Here is a 7361-nt window from a genome sequence, read left to right on the forward strand (position 1 = left end):
TTCATTTGTTCAAAAATATTCCTTTCTAAGGCTGCCAATTGTTGCCTGCTAATACTTATCAAAGTAGCTCCCACTGAGCCAATGCTCTTTGATCTCCTGCAAATGATTTATTGCCTCTACATGGGGACTGATCCTATGGACCTAAATTGATTGTGAGCCTCTTGCCATTCCACACATCCATTTCAACCCATCTTCTTCCCACAACATAAGATATTGTTGTGTAATTTTCATGTTGGCTGCACTCCTCCTTTTCAATGCTGATACATTCAAAATAAACCATTTTATTCTTGTAATCAGCAAGAAAACATAACCATACCTTCAAAATCATATGCACGTTTCTATTTATTCTTTTTGGCTTCCTAAGTCGAACTTATTCAGCCTCCCTTGAGTCCATTCTCTTCCTTCACTGAAGAGAAATAGAAGATATACTCCCCCTGAGCAGATCATCCTCCTCCTTATTCCAAACCTTCAATGGTTGGCTCCTGATAGAAGAATTTCTCTCCAGCTTCTTTTGTGCCCTTGTTTTGGCTTCTTCTCAAAAGCTAATGGGTAGAGAAAACTTCTCTTTTAACTCCTCTTTCTTCACCCAAATCCACATGGAGCGTTTATGCCTTATAGAGGGGTCCCTCACATGGGTAAGAGCTTCATTCTTCTTATTTCTCCCTCCTCTTTTCACCTTGCGCTTCTCATTTATGTAGCCATATTTATTGTGCCCAAATTTTCCACAATTAGCATTTGATTTGGCCTAAGAATGGGGCAGAGGAGTTACTCCTTTTGACAACTCTTTTGTCAAAAATCCTATCATGGCCAAAATGCCTTCTACTAGATTTCTTGTGCATTCTTGGGTTGTTGCTACCCAACACATCTTTTTTCCTTGCATGCCATCTACATTCTATGGCTTTATGTCCAAAATTATTTCAAGAAAAACAATGCCCATAAAAATACTTATGTTGACAAAGGTTACCTCTTCTGTGAAGGCTTTGTTGTTGAGAAGGAAGGGTCTTTTTTTGGCTCTTCAAATCCCTTCTATGACAACTTGCATTTCTATCATGCACTCTTTCTTGTAGGTACCTAGACTGCTTCTATTGCACTATCGACTGCTGCTTCTTAGCCTTCTGCTACTTCCTTTTCTTCTTTTACTACTGCTTCTTTCCCTGCTGTGGTTGTTGTCCAACAACCTCTTTCCCTTTGTTGCTATTGGAACCTTGGACTCCCTTTACCTAAGAAGTTGACCCTTCTGCCTTCACAACCATGGAGTTTGGTTTTTCCTTGAAACCCAAACCAACCTTGATGAGCAGGGATCCTTCCTTAACAAGAATTTCATCCAAGGGCTTTGTTCTCCCCTCAAGCTTATGATATTGAGACAACTCTATGTTTGACTTTTATAAGTCATGTTTCAATGAGACTACCTCATTTTTTAGTCTCCCAGAGTAAGCTTCCTTCTCACCGAACTGATTGGTTAAATTTCCATTTAGTTTGCTAGCCTCTTCATGTGTAACATTTAGATCAACTAATGTTTTTCTCCACCTTCCATTCTCAAGCTCATAAATTTTCAGTTGCTCCTCTTGCTTGAGATTTTCCTCTGATATGTCCTTGATCTCCTTTAGAGAAAAGATCAACTTCTTTCTAAGAAGGATCCTTTCATTTAGATTGTTTTCTTCACTAGCAAAGGTGCCAGATGAGTTATCAAAGAGATCTAAGCCCATCTTTGTGTCCATGGAGTATTCCATAAGGCTAAGGGTTATCCCTTCATCATCACTACCTGAGGTATTCTCATTTGCTCCCATGGATGAGTACACTGGGAATCTCTCTTCTTCTTCAGAGGATTCCTTATTTGCTATTGCTACTAAAATGGGTCTATCTCCAATAAAAATACTAGATGCATGGATCTTTCTATCTTCAAGGGATTCACATGAACATATAGATAAAGAATGTGATATTTCCTTACACTTATCACACAACAATAACTTACCTTCTGAGCTAAATATCTCCCTTCAGATACTTCTTCATCACCACCATGAGTGTGATGAGCAACAACTTCTCTATGTTTTGGTTCATTGCTTGAGCATTGGGGCTCCTTAGCCTCTCCTTGAGCCACATGGCTATCTCCACCATACAGACATTGAAGTCTATCCAACACTTCCTTTGTTGACACACAATCCCTCACTTTATTGGCATCTGACTTAAATAGCCCTCTCATGAAGACCTCCTTGGCTTTTACATTCAACTCATTTTTTTCTCTATGTATTACGGAGTCCCACATGTCAACATTCAAGGCTAGTAAATATTCCAATATTAAAACCTCCCAGATTTCATAATCAAGCCCAATGGTCTGATTCATTTAAGAAAGGGGCTCCCTCTAATGTTAGCCAAACTTTATTAGCCATTATTTCCCTTTGATCTACCTTCTAGCAATTAAGATATTCCTGAAAGAACATGGATCTAATACCAATTGTTGGAAACAATGATAATAATTGGGGGGGGGGTGAATTCATATTAAGGCTAATTTTAACTTTTTTATGCCAATTTAATTTTCTGATTCATACTTAGCAACCATTCATATAATGAGCAACAATATGTAATATGGAAGCAACATGAAATCAACATACAAGCATACACACCATGAGTATCATACACATGAGACACAAGATTTTTACGTGGAAACCCTTTTCGGAAAAGCAACTAAATCTTGTTGTTGTTATTGATGTAAATAAGAGCACCTGCTCTATTACATCAATCTGTTTTGTGGGTACCCACTCAGAGGAAGCACCAACACCCTTTGATTGTTTTCTAGCACCAACTAGTAGGAAGCATGAAATCCCTCTTTTTGTAGACATATGTCCAGCTTACCAAAAGCCCCATCTGAGGCATCGACCTCACGGATTTTTTTCAAGCACCAACTTGCAGATCCTTGGATTTTCGCAAGCTAACTTGCAAGAGGAACCAATCCCCAGGCCTTCTCAAGAACCCACTAGACATGGAAGCACCAACTTTCTGTATGCAGGCACGAACCCACACTCGAATAGGAATTGTATGTTCTCTATAATTGGCAACCATTCTACCTGATCTCAAATTTGTTCCGTGCTCGCTCTACTCACTCTACAACAACCCACTGATCTGATCAACCGTAGTCACTCATCATTGTCCACGTAACTCTCTGATCTCTTTTATTCATCATCATGCACTCATCTCTTGGCCTCTAGCTCTCCAAAACACACACACAACTCTCAAACTTCTTTCTCAGCATAGGTGACTTCATCCTTTCTCACGGAATAGGAACTTTTGGCCTTTCTCATAGTGCACAGGAAACTTTCACCTAAGACACAACAACACAACTATCGGAGTCTCTTACCTCTGCATAGACACTCTTGGCTTCTCTCCATAGAAGAGGCTCTCACTCAACCTTACACAACAATGCACACACTTAGATATTTTTTGCTTAGCTCTTTGGAAACTATGTTACCTCCCCCACATTACTCATTTGAGCTCTTGGGTTTTGTTCCTCTACTGCCCCCCGATCAATGCTACCACTCTGTCCTGTGTTCACACTACGCGATTTTACCTCGGCATGGCTCTTCCATTCTTTTGTCACATATGAATTGGTCTTTGCCACTGCATTAACCATGAGAATGGGCACCTGATTATTTCTCCATACTGAAAATGAATTCTCAATCCACCTGCACACTCCACGAGGCACAGTCCTCTCTATGAACAACACTCCTGTCGCTAAGGATCTCCATGCTTATTCACAGTTTTGCACAGATTGGCTAAACTTCAGCATGGGTTCTCTATGGACCATTTTTCTTGTTGCCTTATCTCAGATAATTCCTACTGATCCATCTGACTCCATGAACCAACTCCGCTAATAATAATTTTTTCTATGCTAGTCGACCCATTCATCCACTTAACCCATTGAAATGTGCATCATAACACATGAATATCTTGCCTCACCTCAAGGCAGACCCAACAATGTTTCCTAAAGATTTTGGTACTTGCTACCTTGACCCAACAATCTTTGACAATCACCATTACTCCTGAGATCAAATCCTTTGTTCACGCATTCAATCTTGCAGCTGCCAACTCATATGCCTTTAACTCTCTGTACCATGCTTATCAGGGAAATTCCATATCGCAATCTTCATAGTGGTGCAGTATTCTAATATTCCAATTACCAAACTTTGATGTGACGAGCTCCTTCCGCTTCGCCTTTCCTGCATTTCTCATCATAGGACCGAGGGCCATGAACTGCTACTTAGCCTTGAGGCACTAGATCATTTTTTTCCGGTCACAGGCTATTTTTCCTTCATTAAGTGCTTACCACCCTTGGTTCTTTAAGTTCTTCTTAACCATGTGCTAGCCAAATATCACAGCCCCTCTTATTACAAGTTTCAAATCGGGGATTTAACTTTGGATTTGCGATATTCCCACTTCTAATATAGTCCATAGCTCTCAGCGCTTGGCCCCAGCTCCACACCTTTGGTTCTTTGAGCCTTTATGACCATGGTGCCAGCTCAATATTGGAGCCCTCTTATCATAACTTTTTTAGGTATCAAGTGTTACAAAGTTCTGACATTCCCAACCTACAATATGCGATCTTTGATACGATGTCATCACTGCCACGTGGTGACTCCTTAGAGGTGACATGTGTCACCTAGTTATGGCCCATTAGACCACCCATTATGGTTGAATATGCCTTCCACATGTCCTGTCGTATAGCCACATCATGCTAACATCAGCTGCCGCTTGTCCCTTATTAGAGCCAATCAGATCTTACCATGTGTCCTTATTGGAGCCAATCACATGCTGCCACATGTCCTTATGAGAGCTGATCACATACTGCCATGTATCCTTCTAGAGGAGAGAGAGGAGGACTTGGAAACCTTGGTTTTGTGATGAAATCCTTTGTTAATTCTTTATCGACATTCCCATCGGATTATAACACTATCGATGCTTCACCCATATCACAACTTCTAAAAGGTTCTTACATTTAGAAGTTTTGATTGTCTGATTGCTGATATGCTTGATATGTTGACCTCCAATCACCGATATGTCGATATGTTGGTTTGTCGATCTCCGATATGCTAATATGTTGGATTGCTGATCTTCTGATCTCTTGATGCATTTTTACACTAACCTATGATTTCCAATGTGCTGACATAATGACCTCTGATCTTCCAATCTCCGATATGTTGGATCACTGATATTCCTTCTTGCTTAAGGCTTCAAATCCCCAAACTTCAGCAGGAAATAACTTTTGAACCAAGAATCCATTTTTGGACTTCCAGATATCGTTGTTAAGCTCTACCAGCACAATTTCCAAGGTAGAGGGTTTGACATATGCTTTTATCGTATATGCTACCTCTAAGATGGATCCAAAATCTCTTCCACTCTTCTTCTCCTTGACGCTCTGGAAAACTGAAATTACACCCACCATGGTGGTCCTTTGCATCAAGCTTGCAGCTATCATGGACTTTCATCTGGTCCATCAATGTAATCATCATTTTATGGATTCTTGAATAAGCCTTCTACTATGATGATTTTCTACATGAAGCCTACAGCTACCACGAGATTCCTCCTAGGCCATTACTACCAATGTCTATTGTGCCAAGCATCCGAGTTAGTTTGGTAGATATCAATTCCAACACTCCTACCAATAGTTAGGCAATGCTTTTGGCAATAGTTAAGCACTGCTCCAGCCAACAATTAGGAAATTCCAACTGCCCAACACATCTCCCTAGCATGATTATTGACATCAATGCCAACACACTTTATGATGCCTTCACTAGGCCAGTGGCCATCCAAACAATGCCAACTATCCAACAGATTTGTTATCATTGGCATTCCTCCCTTTGACTACTATACATAAGTTGATGGGAAACACTTGCAATGATCAATACAATGATGTTTTTGTCTCTTTCAATTAGAAGATTGTATTCTTATTATAAAGGATGATTCCCACACTTCACGACCTTATAATGAATTTATTGACATATATGAGAAGTTTTTTGACATCATATAGCATCCTAGTGCATATGGTAATATTGTACATTTTGTTAGAAAATTATATATTACGGAGCAATGGAACACATAAAATATTGTAGAAATATAAACACGGAAAAACGCATAAAACAAGAGAGACACAGATATACGTGGTTCACCCAGTTTGGGCTACATCCACGGAGAAACAACTAGTCCTTCTTTTATTATATTATCCAGCAAACTGAAGAGATACAACCTATAACAGATCTGCTGTAACACCCTCTTCACTCTCAATCTCCTCTCTCTTACTCACTCAGAATATAGATATACATAGATGCAATACAATTCCCTCATATATTGTGATGGGTTGTCTTCTAGGGCAAAAAACCCTAAACTAAGCATAAATTCTACCGTCAGATCATCTGCCTAATGAATGGCCCATATTGACTAGAAATTACTAGAATTTTACAAGGCAATTTTACATCTATTTTTTTTAGCTTTGTGGGCACTGCCCTCGAACCCCCGCTGGGGGACCGTTGGCCCCCGAACCCCCTGGCTGGGGGTTAGCCCACTCGGACCTCCGCGGGGGGGTCAAGTCCCCCCTGCACCCCCCTGTGTGGAGGGGTGTACAATCTTCTTGGGGTATACATCCGACTGAAACCTTTGAACACAGAAGATAATCAGGCTCCACACCCAACAATCTCCCACTTGGAGACTGATTATAGCAACTCCATCGCTACTTCATTTGCTAGACAATGACTCCACTTTGGACCTGGCTGTTTCTCATCTTCTTCATCATACTTGAAGACCAATTGAAATTGAGCAGATTCTCAGTTTCTCCCTGGTTACAAATTTTGTTAATATATCTGCAGGATTCTGGCTAGTGTGTATCTTTTCTAGCTTCAACTGTCCATCTTCCAATGCTGACCATATGAAATGGTACTTGAGCTGTATATGTTTAGTCTTGGAATGAAATGCAGAGTTCTTTGCAAAATGTATGGCACTCAATTCATCCAGAAACCTTTGTAACCAAATCATTTCATTACTAGCCTCTGTAGCAGCAACATACTTTGCCTCTGTTGTTGAAAGCACAACAACACTTTGGATTTTTGAAACCCAACTGACATCTGTTCCACCTACAATAAATACATATCCTGTAGTGCTCCTCCTGTTATCTCTATCACTTGCCATATCTGCATCAACATATCCCTGTAGAGCAATGTTTGAACCACCAAAGCATAATGATTGATTTGTGGTACCTCTCAAATACTTGAGAATGCACTTCACCGCCATCCAATGTTCTTTTCCTAGATTGTTCATGTACCTGTTTACAACTCCCACTACATGTAAAATATCAGGCCCTGTGCAGACCATTGCATACA

The sequence above is a fragment of the Pinus tabuliformis genome, chromosome X (genome assembly GCF_031772625.1).
Source record: "Pinus tabuliformis cultivar Carrire ecotype Pingquan chromosome X, CPIR1, whole genome shotgun sequence".
NCBI lineage: Eukaryota > Viridiplantae > Streptophyta > Pinopsida > Pinales > Pinaceae > Pinus > Pinus tabuliformis.